We start from the raw sequence: 17,368 nt of genomic DNA, 5'->3' as shown, positions 1-17,368 counted from the left end.
CAGGCTGCAGAGCTCCACCCAGCCAAGCTGCAGCCCGGCCTGGCACTGGCCCCGTCACCTAGCGGCCGAAAGTCACCCTCAGCTGCCCAGGAGATGCTCCCCCAAGTGCGTCCCCCTCAGATAAGGCTTGGCCGTTCGGGGCCGTTCGGGGCCTTTCAGGGGTGAGGCAGGGCAAGGACAGTGTCCCCCATCTCCTCCTTGTGCTGCTGGCTGGCTGGCTGGCTGGCTCCTTTGCCTTGCTTTGCAGCTCCTGTGAAAAGCAAGCAAAAAGGGCAGACTTTTTTTTCCTCCCGTGACACAACAGCACCTTTTCCGAAACACTGGAAAAAAAAAACACATTTAAACAAAAAAATATTGCAAAGTGCTCTTCTTTCAAGGATTGCTCAGTCTTTCTTTTTCACAGCATTGTTTTCCCCAAGTGGGGAAGTGCACCAGTCCTGGAGGTACTGCAATACCAAGTTGATGCGTGGAGTGGACAGAGCAAGCTCCCATTCCATCTCCCGGTTCCAAAAATCAATTTAATATATGGTCCCCAGATAGAGGACGTATCAGATATTAAACTGATAAGAACAGATACTACACTTGATCTTAGCCAAAAGGCCGAGAAGCGATGCCCACAAAAGCTTTGCCTGAAAGACTGCTGCTCGGCAGCTCCCCTGCTGACTCGGAGCAACGCTCTGCGGCAGAGCCCCAGATTCCTCGGCCAAGAATAGCATTTGCATGACCAGCATGCCCGGCGGTATGGTAAGCATATTTTGCATGGCTCCGCCCCAAGATTTCCATGGGTCCCACAGCGCCTGGTGCGAGACGGCCAGACACAGGCTGCAGAGCTCCACCCAGCCAAGCTGCAGCCCGGCCTGGCACTGGCCCCGTCACCTAGCGGCCGAAAGTCACCCTCAGCTGCCCAGGAGATGCTCCCCCAAGTGCGTCCCCCTCAGATAAGGCTTGGCCGTTCGGGGCCGTTCGGGGACTTTCAGGGGTGAGGCAGGGGAAGGACAGTGTCCCCCATCTCCTCCTTGTGCTGCTGGCTGGCTGGCTGGCTCCTTTGCCTTGCTTTGCAGCTCCTGTGAAAAGCAAGCAAAAAGGGCAGACTTTTTTTTCCTCCCGTGACACAACAGCACCTTTTCCGAAACACTGGAAAAAAAAAACACATTTAAACAAAAAAATATTGCAAAGTGCTCTTCTTTCAAGAATTGCTCAGTCTTTCTTTTTCACAGCATTGTTTTCCCCAAGTGGGGAAGTGCACCAGTCCTGGAGGTACTGCAATACCAAGTTGATGCGTGGAGTGGACAGAGCAAGCTCCCATTCCATCTCCCGGTTCCAAAAATCAATTTAATATATGGTCCCCAGATAGAGGACGTATCAGATATTAAACTGATAAGAACAGATACTACACTTGATCTTAGCCAAAAGGCCGAGAAGCGATGCCCACAAAAGCTTTGCCTGAAAGACTGCTGCTCGGCAGCTCCCCTGCTGACTCGGAGCAACGCTCTGCGGCAGAGCCCCAGATTCCTCGGCCAAGAATAGCATTTGCATGACCAGCATGCCCGGCGGTATGGTAAGCATATTTTGCATGGCTCCGCCCCAAGATTTCCATGGGTCCCACAGCGCCTGGTGCGAGACGGCCAGACACAGGCTGCAGAGCTCCACCCAGCCAAGCTGCAGCCCGGCCTGGCACTGGCCCCGTCACCTAGCGGCCGAAAGTCACCCTCAGCTGCCCAGGAGATGCTCCCCCAAGTGCGTCCCCCTCAGATAAGGCTTGGCCGTTCGGGGCCGTTCAGGGGTGAGGCAGGGCAAGGACAGTGTCCCCCATCTCCTCCTTGTGCTGCTGGCTGGCTGGCTGGCTGGCTCCTTTGCCTTGCTTTGCAGCTCCTGTGAAAAGCAAGCAAAAAGGGCAGACTTTTTTTTCCTCCCGTGACACAACAGCACCTTTTCCGAAACACTGGTAAAAAAAAACACATTTAAACAAAAAAATATTGCAAAGTGCTCTTCTTTCAAGGATTGCTCAGTCTTTCTTTTTCACAGCATTGTTTTCCCCAAGTGGGGAAGTGCACCAGTCCTGGAGGTACTGCAATACCAAGTTGATGCGTGGAGTGGACAGAGCAAGCTCCCATTCCATCTCCCGGTTCCAAAAATCAATTTAATATATGGTCCCCAGATAGAGGACGTATCAGATATTAAACTGATAAGAACAGATACTACACTTGATCTTAGCCAAAAGGCCGAGAAGCGATGCCCACAAAAGCTTTGCCTGAAAGACTGCTGCTCGGCAGCTCCCCTGCTGACTCGGAGCAACGCTCTGCGGCAGAGCCCCAGATTCCTCGGCCAAGAATAGCATTTGCATGACCAGCATGCCCGGCGGTATGGTAAGCATATTTTGCATGGCTCCGCCCCAAGATTTCCATGGGTCCCACAGCGCCTGGTGCGAGACGGCCAGACACAGGCTGCAGAGCTCCACCCAGCCAAGCTGCAGCCCGGCCTGGCACTGGCCCCGTCACCTAGCGGCCGAAAGTCACCCTCAGCTGCCCAGGAGATGCTCCCCCAAGTGCGTCCCCCTCAGATAAGGCTTGGCCGTTCGGGGCCGTTCGGGGCCTTTCAGGGGTGAGGCAGGGCAAGGACAGTGTCCCCCATCTCCTCCTTGTGCTGCTGGCTGGCTGGCTGGCTCCTTTGCCTTGCTTTGCAGCTCCTGTGAAAAGCAAGCAAAAAGGGCAGACTTTTTTTTCCTCCCGTGACACAACAGCACCTTTTCCGAAACACTGGAAAAAAAAAACACATTTAAACAAAAAAATATTGCAAAGTGCTCTTCTTTCAAGAATTGCTCAGTCTTTCTTTTTCACAGCATTGTTTTCCCCAAGTGGGGAAGTGCACCAGTCCTGGAGGTACTGCAATACCAAGTTGATGCGTGGAGTGGACAGAGCAAGCTCCCATTCCATCTCCCGGTTCCAAAAATCAATTTAATATATGGTCCCCAGATAGAGGACGTATCAGATATTAAACTGATAAGAACAGATGCTACACTTGATCTTAGCCAAAAGGCCGAGAAGCGATGCCCACAAAAGCTTTGCCTGAAAGACTGCTGCTCGGCAGCTCCCCTGCTGACTCGGAGCAACGCTCTGCGGCAGAGCCCCAGATTCCTCGGCCAAGAATAGCATTTGCATGACCAGCATGCCCGGCGGTATGGTAAGCATATTTTGCATGGCTCCGCCCCAAGATTTCCATGGGTCCCACAGCGCCTGGTGCGAGACGGCCAGACACAGGCTGCAGAGCTCCACCCAGCCAAGCTGCAGCCCGGCCTGGCACTGGCCCCGTCACCTAGCGGCCGAAAGTCACCCTCAGCTGCCCAGGAGATGCTCCCCCAAGTGCGTCCCCCTCAGATAAGGCTTGGCCGTTCGGGGCCGTTCGGGGACTTTCAGGGGTGAGGCAGGGGAAGGACAGTGTCCCCCATCTCCTCCTTGTGCTGCTGGCTGGCTGGCTGGCTCCTTTGCCTTGCTTTGCAGCTCCTGTGAAAAGCAAGCAAAAAGGGCAGACTTTTTTTTCCTCCCGTGACACAACAGCACCTTTTCCGAAACACTGGAAAAAAAAAACACATTTAAACAAAAAAATATTGCAAAGTGCTCTTCTTTCAAGAATTGCTCAGTCTTTCTTTTTCACAGCATTGTTTTCCCCAAGTGGGGAAGTGCACCAGTCCTGGAGGTACTGCAATACCAAGTTGATGCGTGGAGTGGACAGAGCAAGCTCCCATTCCATCTCCCGGTTCCAAAAATCAATTTAATATATGGTCCCCAGATAGAGGACGTATCAGATATTAAACTGATAAGAACAGATACTACACTTGATCTTAGCCAAAAGGCCGAGAAGCGATGCCCACAAAAGCTTTGCCTGAAAGACTGCTGCTCGGCAGCTCCCCTGCTGACTCGGAGCAACGCTCTGCGGCAGAGCCCCAGATTCCTCGGCCAAGAATAGCATTTGCATGACCAGCATGCCCGGCGGTATGGTAAGCATATTTTGCATGGCTCCGCCCCAAGATTTCCATGGGTCCCACAGCGCCTGGTGCGAGACGGCCAGACACAGGCTGCAGAGCTCCACCCAGCCAAGCTGCAGCCCGGCCTGGCACTGGCCCCGTCACCTAGCGGCCGAAAGTCACCCTCAGCTGCCCAGGAGATGCTCCCCCAAGTGCGTCCCCCTCAGATAAGGCTTGGCCGTTCGGGGCCGTTCGGGGCCTTTCAGGGGTGAGGCAGGGCAAGGACAGTGTCCCCCATCTCCTCCTTGTGCTGCTGGCTGGCTGGCTGGCTGGCTCCTTTGCCTTGCTTTGCAGCTCCTGTGAAAAGCAAGCAAAAAGGGCAGACTTTTTTTTCCTCCCGTGACACAACAGCACCTTTTCCGAAACACTGGAAAAAAAAAACACATTTAAACAAAAAAATATTGCAAAGTGCTCTTCTTTCAAGGATTGCTCAGTCTTTCTTTTTCACAGCATTGTTTTCCCCAAGTGGGGAAGTGCACCAGTCCTGGAGGTACTGCAATACCAAGTTGATGCGTGGAGTGGACAGAGCAAGCTCCCATTCCATCTCCCGGTTCCAAAAATCAATTTAATATATGGTCCCCAGATAGAGGACGTATCAGATATTAAACTGATAAGAACAGATACTACACTTGATCTTAGCCAAAAGGCCGAGAAGCGATGCCCACAAAAGCTTTGCCTGAAAGACTGCTGCTCGGCAGCTCCCCTGCTGACTCGGAGCAACGCTCTGCGGCAGAGCCCCAGATTCCTCGGCCAAGAATAGCATTTGCATGACCAGCATGCCCGGCGGTATGGTAAGCATATTTTGCATGGCTCCGCCCCAAGATTTCCATGGGTCCCACAGCGCCTGGTGCGAGACGGCCAGACACAGGCTGCAGAGCTCCACCCAGCCAAGCTGCAGCCCGGCCTGGCACTGGCCCCGTCACCTAGCGGCCGAAAGTCACCCTCAGCTGCCCAGGAGATGCTCCCCCAAGTGCGTCCCCCTCAGATAAGGCTTGGCCGTTCGGGGCCGTTCGGGGACTTTCAGGGGTGAGGCAGGGGAAGGACAGTGTCCCCCATCTCCTCCTTGTGCTGCTGGCTGGCTGGCTGGCTCCTTTGCCTTGCTTTGCAGCTCCTGTGAAAAGCAAGCAAAAAGGGCAGACTTTTTTTTCCTCCCGTGACACAACAGCACCTTTTCCGAAACACTGGAAAAAAAAAACACATTTAAACAAAAAAATATTGCAAAGTGCTCTTCTTTCAAGAATTGCTCAGTCTTTCTTTTTCACAGCATTGTTTTCCCCAAGTGGGGAAGTGCACCAGTCCTGGAGGTACTGCAATACCAAGTTGATGCGTGGAGTGGACAGAGCAAGCTCCCATTCCATCTCCCGGTTCCAAAAATCAATTTAATATATGGTCCCCAGATAGAGGACGTATCAGATATTAAACTGATAAGAACAGATACTACACTTGATCTTAGCCAAAAGGCCGAGAAGCGATGCCCACAAAAGCTTTGCCTGAAAGACTGCTGCTCAGCAGCTCCCCTGCTGACTCGGAGCAACGCTCTGCGGCAGAGCCCCAGATTCCTCGGCCAAGAATAGCATTTGCATGACCAGCATGCCCGGCGGTATGGTAAGCATATTTTGCATGGCTCCGCCCCAAGATTTCCATGGGTCCCACAGCGCCTGGTGCGAGACGGCCAGACACAGGCTGCAGAGCTCCACCCAGCCAAGCTGCAGCCCGGCCTGGCACTGGCCCCGTCACCTAGCGGCCGAAAGTCACCCTCAGCTGCCCAGGAGATGCTCCCCCAAGTGCGTCCCCCTCAGATAAGGCTTGGCCGTTCGGGGCCGTTCGGGGCCTTTCAGGGGTGAGGCAGGGCAAGGACAGTGTCCCCCATCTCCTCCTTGTGCTGCTGGCTGGCTGGCTGGCTGGCTCCTTTGCCTTGCTTTGCAGCTCCTGTGAAAAGCAAGCAAAAAGGGCAGACTTTTTTTTCCTCCCGTGACACAACAGCACCTTTTCCGAAACACTGGAAAAAAAAAACACATTTAAACAAAAAAATATTGCAAAGTGCTCTTCTTTCAAGGATTGCTCAGTCTTTCTTTTTCACAGCATTGTTTTCCCCAAGTGGGGAAGTGCACCAGTCCTGGAGGTACTGCAATACCAAGTTGATGCGTGGAGTGGACAGAGCAAGCTCCCATTCCATCTCCCGGTTCCAAAAATCAATTTAATATATGGTCCCCAGATAGAGGACGTATCAGATATTAAACTGATAAGAACAGATACTACACTTGATCTTAGCCAAAAGGCCGAGAAGCGATGCCCACAAAAGCTTTGCCTGAAAGACTGCTGCTCGGCAGCTCCCCTGCTGACTCGGAGCAACGCTCTGCGGCAGAGCCCCAGATTCCTCGGCCAAGAATAGCATTTGCATGACCAGCATGCCCGGCGGTATGGTAAGCATATTTTGCATGGCTCCGCCCCAAGATTTCCATGGGTCCCACAGCGCCTGGTGCGAGACGGCCAGACACAGGCTGCAGAGCTCCACCCAGAGAAGCTGCAGCCCGGCCTGGCACTGGCCCCGTCACCTAGCGGCCGAAAGTCACCCTCAGCTGCCCAGGAGATGCTCCCCCAAGTGCGTCCCCCTCAGATAAGGCTTGGCCGTTCGGGGCCGTTCGGGGCCTTTCAGGGGTGAGGCAGGGCAAGGACAGTGTCCCCCATCTCCTCCTTGTGCTGCTGGCTGGCTGGCTGGCTCCTTTGCCTTGCTTTGCAGCTCCTGTGAAAAGCAAGCAAAAAGGGCAGACTTTTTTTTCCTCCCGTGACACAACAGCACCTTTTCCGAAACACTGGAAAAAAAAAACACATTTAAACAAAAAAATATTGCAAAGTGCTCTTCTTTCAAGAATTGCTCAGTCTTTCTTTTTCACAGCATTGTTTTCCCCAAGTGGGGAAGTGCACCAGTCCTGGAGGTACTGCAATACCAAGTTGATGCGTGGAGTGGACAGAGCAAGCTCCCATTCCATCTCCCGGTTCCAAAAATCAATTTAATATATGGTCCCCAGATAGAGGACGTATCAGATATTAAACTGATAAGAACAGATACTACACTTGATCTTAGCCAAAAGGCCGAGAAGCGATGCCCACAAAAGCTTTGCCTGAAAGACTGCTGCTCGGCAGCTCCCCTGCTGACTCGGAGCAACGCTCTGCGGCAGAGCCCCAGATTCCTCGGCCAAGAATAGCATTTGCATGACCAGCATGCCCGGCGGTATGGTAAGCATATTTTGCATGGCTCCGCCCCAAGATTTCCATGGGTCCCACAGCGCCTGGTGCGAGACGGCCAGACACAGGCTGCAGAGCTCCACCCAGCCAAGCTGCAGCCCGGCCTGGCACTGGCCCCGTCACCTAGCGGCCGAAAGTCACCCTCAGCTGCCCAGGAGATGCTCCCCCAAGTGCGTCCCCCTCAGATAAGGCTTGGCCGTTCGGGGCCGTTCGGGGACTTTCAGGGGTGAGGCAGGGGAAGGACAGTGTCCCCCATCTCCTCCTTGTGCTGCTGGCTGGCTGGCTGGCTCCTTTGCCTTGCTTTGCAGCTCCTGTGAAAAGCAAGCAAAAAGGGCAGACTTTTTTTTCCTCCCGTGACACAACAGCACCTTTTCCGAAACACTGGAAAAAAAAAACACATTTAAACAAAAAAATATTGCAAAGTGCTCTTCTTTCAAGAATTGCTCAGTCTTTCTTTTTCACAGCATTGTTTTCCCCAAGTGGGGAAGTGCACCAGTCCTGGAGGTACTGCAATACCAAGTTGATGCGTGGAGTGGACAGAGCAAGCTCCCATTCCATCTCCCGGTTCCAAAAATCAATTTAATATATGGTCCCCAGATAGAGGACGTATCAGATATTAAACTGATAAGAACAGATACTACACTTGATCTTAGCCAAAAGGCCGAGAAGCGATGCCCACAAAAGCTTTGCCTGAAAGACTGCTGCTCGGCAGCTCCCCTGCTGACTCGGAGCAACGCTCTGCGGCAGAGCCCCAGATTCCTCGGCCAAGAATAGCATTTGCATGACCAGCATGCCCGGCGGTATGGTAAGCATATTTTGCATGGCTCCGCCCCAAGATTTCCATGGGTCCCACAGCGCCTGGTGCGAGACGGCCAGACACAGGCTGCAGAGCTCCACCCAGCCAAGCTGCAGCCCGGCCTGGCACTGGCCCCGTCACCTAGCGGCCGAAAGTCACCCTCAGCTGCCCAGGAGATGCTCCCCCAAGTGCGTCCCCCTCAGATAAGGCTTGGCCGTTCGGGGCCGTTCGGGGCCTTTCAGGGGTGAGGCAGGGCAAGGACAGTGTCCCCCATCTCCTCCTTGTGCTGCTGGCTGGCTGGCTGGCTCCTTTGCCTTGCTTTGCAGCTCCTGTGAAAAGCAAGCAAAAAGGGCAGACTTTTTTTTCCTCCCGTGACACAACAGCACCTTTTCCGAAACACTGGAAAAAAAAAACACATTTAAACAAAAAAATATTGCAAAGTGCTCTTCTTTCAAGGATTGCTCAGTCTTTCTTTTTCACAGCATTGTTTTCCCCAAGTGGGGAAGTGCACCAGTCCTGGAGGTACTGCAATACCAAGTTGATGCGTGGAGTGGACAGAGCAAGCTCCCATTCCATCTCCCGGTTCCAAAAATCAATTTAATATATGGTCCCCAGATAGAGGACGTATCAGATATTAAACTGATAAGAACAGATACTACACTTGATCTTAGCCAAAAGGCCGAGAAGCGATGCCCACAAAAGCTTTGCCTGAAAGACTGCTGCTCGGCAGCTCCCCTGCTGACTCGGAGCAACGCTCTGCGGCAGAGCCCCAGATTCCTCGGCCAAGAATAGCATTTGCATGACCAGCATGCCCGGCGGTATGGTAAGCATATTTTGCATGGCTCCGCCCCAAGATTTCCATGGGTCCCACAGCGCCTGGTGCGAGACGGCCAGACACAGGCTGCAGAGCTCCACCCAGAGAAGCTGCAGCCCGGCCTGGCACTGGCCCCGTCACCTAGCGGCCGAAAGTCACCCTCAGCTGCCCAGGAGATGCTCCCCCAAGTGCGTCCCCCTCAGATAAGGCTTGGCCGTTCGGGGCCGTTCGGGGCCTTTCAGGGGTGAGGCAGGGCAAGGACAGTGTCCCCCATCTCCTCCTTGTGCTGCTGGCTGGCTGGCTGGCTCCTTTGCCTTGCTTTGCAGCTCCTGTGAAAAGCAAGCAAAAAGGGCAGACTTTTTTTTCCTCCCGTGACACAACAGCACCTTTTCCGAAACACTGGAAAAAAAAAACACATTTAAACAAAAAAATATTGCAAAGTGCTCTTCTTTCAAGAATTGCTCAGTCTTTCTTTTTCACAGCATTGTTTTCCCCAAGTGGGGAAGTGCACCAGTCCTGGAGGTACTGCAATACCAAGTTGATGCGTGGAGTGGACAGAGCAAGCTCCCATTCCATCTCCCGGTTCCAAAAATCAATTTAATATATGGTCCCCAGATAGAGGACGTATCAGATATTAAACTGATAAGAACAGATACTACACTTGATCTTAGCCAAAAGGCCGAGAAGCGATGCCCACAAAAGCTTTGCCTGAAAGACTGCTGCTCGGCAGCTCCCCTGCTGACTCGGAGCAACGCTCTGCGGCAGAGCCCCAGATTCCTCGGCCAAGAATAGCATTTGCATGACCAGCATGCCCGGCGGTATGGTAAGCATATTTTGCATGGCTCCGCCCCAAGATTTCCATGGGTCCCACAGCGCCTGGTGCGAGACGGCCAGACACAGGCTGCAGAGCTCCACCCAGCCAAGCTGCAGCCCGGCCTGGCACTGGCCCCGTCACCTAGCGGCCGAAAGTCACCCTCAGCTGCCCAGGAGATGCTCCCCCAAGTGCGTCCCCCTCAGATAAGGCTTGGCCGTTCGGGGCCGTTCAGGGGTGAGGCAGGGCAAGGACAGTGTCCCCCATCTCCTCCTTGTGCTGCTGGCTGGCTGGCTGGCTGGCTCCTTTGCCTTGCTTTGCAGCTCCTGTGAAAAGCAAGCAAAAAGGGCAGACTTTTTTTTCCTCCCGTGACACAACAGCACCTTTTCCGAAACACTGGTAAAAAAAAACACATTTAAACAAAAAAATATTGCAAAGTGCTCTTCTTTCAAGGATTGCTCAGTCTTTCTTTTTCACAGCATTGTTTTCCCCAAGTGGGGAAGTGCACCAGTCCTGGAGGTACTGCAATACCAAGTTGATGCGTGGAGTGGACAGAGCAAGCTCCCATTCCATCTCCCGGTTCCAAAAATCAATTTAATATATGGTCCCCAGATAGAGGACGTATCAGATATTAAACTGATAAGAACAGATACTACACTTGATCTTAGCCAAAAGGCCGAGAAGCGATGCCCACAAAAGCTTTGCCTGAAAGACTGCTGCTCGGCAGCTCCCCTGCTGACTCGGAGCAACGCTCTGCGGCAGAGCCCCAGATTCCTCGGCCAAGAATAGCATTTGCATGACCAGCATGCCCGGCGGTATGGTAAGCATATTTTGCATGGCTCCGCCCCAAGATTTCCATGGGTCCCACAGCGCCTGGTGCGAGACGGCCAGACACAGGCTGCAGAGCTCCACCCAGCCAAGCTGCAGCCCGGCCTGGCACTGGCCCCGTCACCTAGCGGCCGAAAGTCACCCTCAGCTGCCCAGGAGATGCTCCCCCAAGTGCGTCCCCCTCAGATAAGGCTTGGCCGTTCGGGGCCGTTCGGGGCCTTTCAGGGGTGAGGCAGGGCAAGGACAGTGTCCCCCATCTCCTCCTTGTGCTGCTGGCTGGCTGGCTGGCTCCTTTGCCTTGCTTTGCAGCTCCTGTGAAAAGCAAGCAAAAAGGGCAGACTTTTTTTTCCTCCCGTGACACAACAGCACCTTTTCCGAAACACTGGAAAAAAAAAACACATTTAAACAAAAAAATATTGCAAAGTGCTCTTCTTTCAAGAATTGCTCAGTCTTTCTTTTTCACAGCATTGTTTTCCCCAAGTGGGGAAGTGCACCAGTCCTGGAGGTACTGCAATACCAAGTTGATGCGTGGAGTGGACAGAGCAAGCTCCCATTCCATCTCCCGGTTCCAAAAATCAATTTAATATATGGTCCCCAGATAGAGGACGTATCAGATATTAAACTGATAAGAACAGATGCTACACTTGATCTTAGCCAAAAGGCCGAGAAGCGATGCCCACAAAAGCTTTGCCTGAAAGACTGCTGCTCGGCAGCTCCCCTGCTGACTCGGAGCAACGCTCTGCGGCAGAGCCCCAGATTCCTCGGCCAAGAATAGCATTTGCATGACCAGCATGCCCGGCGGTATGGTAAGCATATTTTGCATGGCTCCGCCCCAAGATTTCCATGGGTCCCACAGCGCCTGGTGCGAGACGGCCAGACACAGGCTGCAGAGCTCCACCCAGCCAAGCTGCAGCCCGGCCTGGCACTGGCCCCGTCACCTAGCGGCCGAAAGTCACCCTCAGCTGCCCAGGAGATGCTCCCCCAAGTGCGTCCCCCTCAGATAAGGCTTGGCCGTTCGGGGCCGTTCGGGGACTTTCAGGGGTGAGGCAGGGGAAGGACAGTGTCCCCCATCTCCTCCTTGTGCTGCTGGCTGGCTGGCTGGCTCCTTTGCCTTGCTTTGCAGCTCCTGTGAAAAGCAAGCAAAAAGGGCAGACTTTTTTTTCCTCCCGTGACACAACAGCACCTTTTCCGAAACACTGGAAAAAAAAAACACATTTAAACAAAAAAATATTGCAAAGTGCTCTTCTTTCAAGAATTGCTCAGTCTTTCTTTTTCACAGCATTGTTTTCCCCAAGTGGGGAAGTGCACCAGTCCTGGAGGTACTGCAATACCAAGTTGATGCGTGGAGTGGACAGAGCAAGCTCCCATTCCATCTCCCGGTTCCAAAAATCAATTTAATATATGGTCCCCAGATAGAGGACGTATCAGATATTAAACTGATAAGAACAGATACTACACTTGATCTTAGCCAAAAGGCCGAGAAGCGATGCCCACAAAAGCTTTGCCTGAAAGACTGCTGCTCGGCAGCTCCCCTGCTGACTCGGAGCAACGCTCTGCGGCAGAGCCCCAGATTCCTCGGCCAAGAATAGCATTTGCATGACCAGCATGCCCGGCGGTATGGTAAGCATATTTTGCATGGCTCCGCCCCAAGATTTCCATGGGTCCCACAGCGCCTGGTGCGAGACGGCCAGACACAGGCTGCAGAGCTCCACCCAGCCAAGCTGCAGCCCGGCCTGGCACTGGCCCCGTCACCTAGCGGCCGAAAGTCACCCTCAGCTGCCCAGGAGATGCTCCCCCAAGTGCGTCCCCCTCAGATAAGGCTTGGCCGTTCGGGGCCGTTCGGGGCCTTTCAGGGGTGAGGCAGGGCAAGGACAGTGTCCCCCATCTCCTCCTTGTGCTGCTGGCTGGCTGGCTGGCTGGCTCCTTTGCCTTGCTTTGCAGCTCCTGTGAAAAGCAAGCAAAAAGGGCAGACTTTTTTTTCCTCCCGTGACACAACAGCACCTTTTCCGAAACACTGGAAAAAAAAAACACATTTAAACAAAAAAATATTGCAAAGTGCTCTTCTTTCAAGGATTGCTCAGTCTTTCTTTTTCACAGCATTGTTTTCCCCAAGTGGGGAAGTGCACCAGTCCTGGAGGTACTGCAATACCAAGTTGATGCGTGGAGTGGACAGAGCAAGCTCCCATTCCATCTCCCGGTTCCAAAAATCAATTTAATATATGGTCCCCAGATAGAGGACGTATCAGATATTAAACTGATAAGAACAGATACTACACTTGATCTTAGCCAAAAGGCCGAGAAGCGATGCCCACAAAAGCTTTGCCTGAAAGACTGCTGCTCGGCAGCTCCCCTGCTGACTCGGAGCAACGCTCTGCGGCAGAGCCCCAGATTCCTCGGCCAAGAATAGCATTTGCATGACCAGCATGCCCGGCGGTATGGTAAGCATATTTTGCATGGCTCCGCCCCAAGATTTCCATGGGTCCCACAGCGCCTGGTGCGAGACGGCCAGACACAGGCTGCAGAGCTCCACCCAGCCAAGCTGCAGCCCGGCCTGGCACTGGCCCCGTCACCTAGCGGCCGAAAGTCACCCTCAGCTGCCCAGGAGATGCTCCCCCAAGTGCGTCCCCCTCAGATAAGGCTTGGCCGTTCGGGGCCGTTCGGGGACTTTCAGGGGTGAGGCAGGGGAAGGACAGTGTCCCCCATCTCCTCCTTGTGCTGCTGGCTGGCTGGCTGGCTCCTTTGCCTTGCTTTGCAGCTCCTGTGAAAAGCAAGCAAAAAGGGCAGACTTTTTTTTCCTCCCGTGACACAACAGCACCTTTTCCGAAACACTGGAAAAAAAAAACACATTTAAACAAAAAAATATTGCAAAGTGCTCTTCTTTCAAGAATTGCTCAGTCTTTCTTTTTCACAGCATTGTTTTCCCCAAGTGGGGAAGTGCACCAGTCCTGGAGGTACTGCAATACCAAGTTGATGCGTGGAGTGGACAGAGCAAGCTCCCATTCCATCTCCCGGTTCCAAAAATCAATTTAATATATGGTCCCCAGATAGAGGACGTATCAGATATTAAACTGATAAGAACAGATACTACACTTGATCTTAGCCAAAAGGCCGAGAAGCGATGCCCACAAAAGCTTTGCCTGAAAGACTGCTGCTCGGCAGCTCCCCTGCTGACTCGGAGCAACGCTCTGCGGCAGAGCCCCAGATTCCTCGGCCAAGAATAGCATTTGCATGACCAGCATGCCCGGCGGTATGGTAAGCATATTTTGCATGGCTCCGCCCCAAGATTTCCATGGGTCCCACAGCGCCTGGTGCGAGACGGCCAGACACAGGCTGCAGAGCTCCACCCAGCCAAGCTGCAGCCCGGCCTGGCACTGGCCCCGTCACCTAGCGGCCGAAAGTCACCCTCAGCTGCCCAGGAGATGCTCCCCCAAGTGCGTCCCCCTCAGATAAGGCTTGGCCGTTCGGGGCCGTTCGGGGCCTTTCAGGGGTGAGGCAGGGCAAGGACAGTGTCCCCCATCTCCTCCTTGTGCTGCTGGCTGGCTGGCTGGCTGGCTCCTTTGCCTTGCTTTGCAGCTCCTGTGAAAAGCAAGCAAAAAGGGCAGACTTTTTTTTCCTCCCGTGACACAACAGCACCTTTTCCGAAACACTGGAAAAAAAAAACACATTTAAACAAAAAAATATTGCAAAGTGCTCTTCTTTCAAGGATTGCTCAGTCTTTCTTTTTCACAGCATTGTTTTCCCCAAGTGGGGAAGTGCACCAGTCCTGGAGGTACTGCAATACCAAGTTGATGCGTGGAGTGGACAGAGCAAGCTCCCATTCCATCTCCCGGTTCCAAAAATCAATTTAATATATGGTCCCCAGATAGAGGACGTATCAGATATTAAACTGATAAGAACAGATACTACACTTGATCTTAGCCAAAAGGCCGAGAAGCGATGCCCACAAAAGCTTTGCCTGAAAGACTGCTGCTCGGCAGCTCCCCTGCTGACTCGGAGCAACGCTCTGCGGCAGAGCCCCAGATTCCTCGGCCAAGAATAGCATTTGCATGACCAGCATGCCCGGCGGTATGGTAAGCATATTTTGCATGGCTCCGCCCCAAGATTTCCATGGGTCCCACAGCGCCTGGTGCGAGACGGCCAGACACAGGCTGCAGAGCTCCACCCAGAGAAGCTGCAGCCCGGCCTGGCACTGGCCCCGTCACCTAGCGGCCGAAAGTCACCCTCAGCTGCCCAGGAGATGCTCCCCCAAGTGCGTCCCCCTCAGATAAGGCTTGGCCGTTCGGGGCCGTTCGGGGCCTTTCAGGGGTGAGGCAGGGCAAGGACAGTGTCCCCCATCTCCTCCTTGTGCTGCTGGCTGGCTGGCTGGCTCCTTTGCCTTGCTTTGCAGCTCCTGTGAAAAGCAAGCAAAAAGGGCAGACTTTTTTTTCCTCCCGTGACACAACAGCACCTTTTCCGAAACACTGGAAAAAAAAAACACATTTAAACAAAAAAATATTGCAAAGTGCTCTTCTTTCAAGAATTGCTCAGTCTTTCTTTTTCACAGCATTGTTTTCCCCAAGTGGGGAAGTGCACCAGTCCTGGAGGTACTGCAATACCAAGTTGATGCGTGGAGTGGACAGAGCAAGCTCCCATTCCATCTCCCGGTTCCAAAAATCAATTTAATATATGGTCCCCAGATAGAGGACGTATCAGATATTAAACTGATAAGAACAGATACTACACTTGATCTTAGCCAAAAGGCCGAGAAGCGATGCCCACAAAAGCTTTGCCTGAAAGACTGCTGCTCGGCAGCTCCCCTGCTGACTCGGAGCAACGCTCTGCGGCAGAGCCCCAGATTCCTCGGCCAAGAATAGCATTTGCATGACCAGCATGCCCGGCGGTATGGTAAGCATATTTTGCATGGCTCCGCCCCAAGATTTCCATGGGTCCCACAGCGCCTGGTGCGAGACGGCCAGACACAGGCTGCAGAGCTCCACCCAGCCAAGCTGCAGCCCGGCCTGGCACTGGCCCCGTCACCTAGCGGCCGAAAGTCACCCTCAGCTGCCCAGGAGATGCTCCCCCAAGTGCGTCCCCCTCAGATAAGGCTTGGCCGTTCGGGGCCGTTCGGGGCCTTTCAGGGGTGAGGCAGGGCAAGGACAGTGTCCCCCATCTCCTCCTTGTGCTGCTGGCTGGCTGGCTGGCTCCTTTGCCTTGCTTTGCAGCTCCTGTGAAAAGCAAGCAAAAAGGGCAGACTTTTTTTTCCTCCCGTGACACAACAGCACCTTTTCCGAAACACTGGAAAAAAAAAACACATTTAAACAAAAAAATATTGCAAAGTGCTCTTCTTTCAAGAATTGCTCAGTCTTTCTTTTTCACAGCATTGTTTTCCCCAAGTGGGGAAGTGCACCAGTCCTGGAGGTACTGCAATACCAAGTTGATGCGTGGAGTGGACAGAGCAAGCTCCCATTCCATCTCCCGGTTCCAAAAATCAATTTAATATATGGTCCCCAGATAGAGGACGTATCAGATATTAAACTGATAAGAACAGATGCTACACTTGATCTTAGCCAAAAGGCCGAGAAGCGATGCCCACAAAAGCTTTGCCTGAAAGACTGCTGCTCGGCAGCTCCCCTGCTGACTCGGAGCAACGCTCTGCGGCAGAGCCCCAGATTCCTCGGCCAAGAATAGCATTTGCATGACCAGCATGCCCGGCGGTATGGTAAGCATATTTTGCATGGCTCCGCCCCAAGATTTCCATGGGTCCCACAGCGCCTGGTGCGAGACGGCCAGACACAGGCTGCAGAGCTCCACCCAGCCAAGCTGCAGCCCGGCCTGGCACTGGCCCCGTCACCTAGCGGCCGAAAGTCACCCTCAGCTGCCCAGGAGATGCTCCCCCAAGTGCGTCCCCCTCAGATAAGGCTTGGCCGTTCGGGGCCGTTCGGGGACTTTCAGGGGTGAGGCAGGGGAAGGACAGTGTCCCCCATCTCCTCCTTGTGCTGCTGGCTGGCTGGCTGGCTCCTTTGCCTTGCTTTGCAGCTCCTGTGAAAAGCAAGCAAAAAGGGCAGACTTTTTTTTCCTCCCGTGACACAACAGCACCTTTTCCGAAACACTGGAAAAAAAAAACACATTTAAACAAAAAAATATTGCAAAGTGCTCTTCTTTCAAGAATTGCTCAGTCTTTCTTTTTCACAGCATTGTTTTCCCCAAGTGGGGAAGTGCACCAGTCCTGGAGGTACTGCAATACCAAGTTGATGCGTGGAGTGGACAGAGCAAGCTCCCATTCCATCTCCCGGTTCCAAAAATCAATTTAATATATGGTCCCCAGATAGAGGACGTATCAGATATTAAACTGATAAGAACAGATACTACACTTGATCTTAGCCAAAAGGCCGAGAAGCGATGCCCACAAAAGCTTTGCCTGAAAGACTGCTGCTCGGCAGCTCCCCTGCTGACTCGGAGCAACGCTCTGCGGCAGAGCCCCAGATTCCTCGGCCAAGAATAGCATTTGCATGACCAGCATGCCCGGCGGTATGGTAAGCATATTTTGCATGGCTCCGCCCCAAGATTTCCATGGGTCCCACAGCGCCTGGTGCGAGACGGCCAGACACAGGCTGCAGAGCTCCACCCAGCCAAGCTGCAGCCCGGCCTGGCACTGGCCCCGTCACCTAGCGGCCGAAAGTCACCCTCAGCTGCCCAGGAGATGCTCCCCCAAGTGCGTCCCCCTCAGATAAGGCTTGGCCGTTCGGGGCCGTTCGGGGCCTTTCAGGGGTGAGGCAGGGCAAGGACAGTGTCCCCCATCTCCTCCTTGTGCTGCTGGCTGGCTGGCTGGCTGGCTCCTTTGCCTTGCTTTGCAGCTCCTGTGAAAAGCAAGCA

The 17,368-nt window shown here is 53.5% G+C and overlaps 21 non-coding genes across 21 annotated transcripts; all 21 read right to left on the bottom strand.

The window, feature by feature from the left end:
• Positions 1 to 421: 421 nt before the first annotated feature.
• Positions 422 to 612, bottom strand: LOC138457951 (U2 spliceosomal RNA). Its single transcript, XR_011262331.1, has one exon. It is a non-coding gene; the product is annotated as a U2 spliceosomal RNA (small nuclear RNA).
• Positions 613 to 1,235: 623 nt separating this feature from the next.
• LOC138457940 (U2 spliceosomal RNA) lies at positions 1,236 to 1,426 on the bottom strand. Its single transcript, XR_011262328.1, has one exon. It is a non-coding gene; the product is annotated as a U2 spliceosomal RNA (small nuclear RNA).
• A 617-nt stretch (positions 1,427 to 2,043) lies between these two features.
• On the bottom strand, positions 2,044 to 2,234 carry LOC138457918 (U2 spliceosomal RNA). Its single transcript, XR_011262326.1, has one exon. It is a non-coding gene; the product is annotated as a U2 spliceosomal RNA (small nuclear RNA).
• A 623-nt stretch (positions 2,235 to 2,857) lies between these two features.
• LOC138459572 (U2 spliceosomal RNA) lies at positions 2,858 to 3,048 on the bottom strand. Its single transcript, XR_011262622.1, has one exon. It is a non-coding gene; the product is annotated as a U2 spliceosomal RNA (small nuclear RNA).
• A 623-nt stretch (positions 3,049 to 3,671) lies between these two features.
• On the bottom strand, positions 3,672 to 3,862 carry LOC138457907 (U2 spliceosomal RNA). Its single transcript, XR_011262324.1, has one exon. It is a non-coding gene; the product is annotated as a U2 spliceosomal RNA (small nuclear RNA).
• Positions 3,863 to 4,489: 627 nt separating this feature from the next.
• LOC138457896 (U2 spliceosomal RNA) lies at positions 4,490 to 4,680 on the bottom strand. The gene has a single exon (XR_011262322.1). It is a non-coding gene; the product is annotated as a U2 spliceosomal RNA (small nuclear RNA).
• A 623-nt stretch (positions 4,681 to 5,303) lies between these two features.
• On the bottom strand, positions 5,304 to 5,494 carry LOC138457885 (U2 spliceosomal RNA). The gene has a single exon (XR_011262319.1). It is a non-coding gene; the product is annotated as a U2 spliceosomal RNA (small nuclear RNA).
• Positions 5,495 to 6,121: 627 nt separating this feature from the next.
• On the bottom strand, positions 6,122 to 6,312 carry LOC138457874 (U2 spliceosomal RNA). The gene has a single exon (XR_011262317.1). It is a non-coding gene; the product is annotated as a U2 spliceosomal RNA (small nuclear RNA).
• Positions 6,313 to 6,935: 623 nt separating this feature from the next.
• LOC138457863 (U2 spliceosomal RNA) lies at positions 6,936 to 7,126 on the bottom strand. The gene has a single exon (XR_011262315.1). It is a non-coding gene; the product is annotated as a U2 spliceosomal RNA (small nuclear RNA).
• A 623-nt stretch (positions 7,127 to 7,749) lies between these two features.
• On the bottom strand, positions 7,750 to 7,940 carry LOC138457852 (U2 spliceosomal RNA). The gene has a single exon (XR_011262313.1). It is a non-coding gene; the product is annotated as a U2 spliceosomal RNA (small nuclear RNA).
• A 623-nt stretch (positions 7,941 to 8,563) lies between these two features.
• On the bottom strand, positions 8,564 to 8,754 carry LOC138457841 (U2 spliceosomal RNA). The gene has a single exon (XR_011262311.1). It is a non-coding gene; the product is annotated as a U2 spliceosomal RNA (small nuclear RNA).
• Positions 8,755 to 9,377: 623 nt separating this feature from the next.
• On the bottom strand, positions 9,378 to 9,568 carry LOC138457830 (U2 spliceosomal RNA). Its single transcript, XR_011262309.1, has one exon. It is a non-coding gene; the product is annotated as a U2 spliceosomal RNA (small nuclear RNA).
• Positions 9,569 to 10,185: 617 nt separating this feature from the next.
• On the bottom strand, positions 10,186 to 10,376 carry LOC138457819 (U2 spliceosomal RNA). Its single transcript, XR_011262307.1, has one exon. It is a non-coding gene; the product is annotated as a U2 spliceosomal RNA (small nuclear RNA).
• A 623-nt stretch (positions 10,377 to 10,999) lies between these two features.
• On the bottom strand, positions 11,000 to 11,190 carry LOC138459561 (U2 spliceosomal RNA). Its single transcript, XR_011262620.1, has one exon. It is a non-coding gene; the product is annotated as a U2 spliceosomal RNA (small nuclear RNA).
• A 623-nt stretch (positions 11,191 to 11,813) lies between these two features.
• On the bottom strand, positions 11,814 to 12,004 carry LOC138457797 (U2 spliceosomal RNA). The gene has a single exon (XR_011262305.1). It is a non-coding gene; the product is annotated as a U2 spliceosomal RNA (small nuclear RNA).
• Positions 12,005 to 12,631: 627 nt separating this feature from the next.
• On the bottom strand, positions 12,632 to 12,822 carry LOC138457786 (U2 spliceosomal RNA). Its single transcript, XR_011262303.1, has one exon. It is a non-coding gene; the product is annotated as a U2 spliceosomal RNA (small nuclear RNA).
• Positions 12,823 to 13,445: 623 nt separating this feature from the next.
• On the bottom strand, positions 13,446 to 13,636 carry LOC138457775 (U2 spliceosomal RNA). Its single transcript, XR_011262301.1, has one exon. It is a non-coding gene; the product is annotated as a U2 spliceosomal RNA (small nuclear RNA).
• A 627-nt stretch (positions 13,637 to 14,263) lies between these two features.
• Positions 14,264 to 14,454, bottom strand: LOC138457764 (U2 spliceosomal RNA). Its single transcript, XR_011262298.1, has one exon. It is a non-coding gene; the product is annotated as a U2 spliceosomal RNA (small nuclear RNA).
• Positions 14,455 to 15,077: 623 nt separating this feature from the next.
• Positions 15,078 to 15,268, bottom strand: LOC138457753 (U2 spliceosomal RNA). The gene has a single exon (XR_011262296.1). It is a non-coding gene; the product is annotated as a U2 spliceosomal RNA (small nuclear RNA).
• A 623-nt stretch (positions 15,269 to 15,891) lies between these two features.
• LOC138459550 (U2 spliceosomal RNA) lies at positions 15,892 to 16,082 on the bottom strand. Its single transcript, XR_011262618.1, has one exon. It is a non-coding gene; the product is annotated as a U2 spliceosomal RNA (small nuclear RNA).
• A 623-nt stretch (positions 16,083 to 16,705) lies between these two features.
• LOC138457742 (U2 spliceosomal RNA) lies at positions 16,706 to 16,896 on the bottom strand. Its single transcript, XR_011262294.1, has one exon. It is a non-coding gene; the product is annotated as a U2 spliceosomal RNA (small nuclear RNA).
• Positions 16,897 to 17,368: the final 472 nt, after the last annotated feature.

Source organism: Ambystoma mexicanum, chromosome 1p (assembly GCF_040938575.1).
Source record: "Ambystoma mexicanum isolate Mex_15411 chromosome 1p, UKY_AmexF1_1, whole genome shotgun sequence".
In the NCBI taxonomy this organism is placed as follows: Eukaryota; Metazoa; Chordata; class Amphibia; order Caudata; family Ambystomatidae; genus Ambystoma; species Ambystoma mexicanum.
This window is presented reverse-complemented; position numbering and strand designations above follow the sequence as displayed.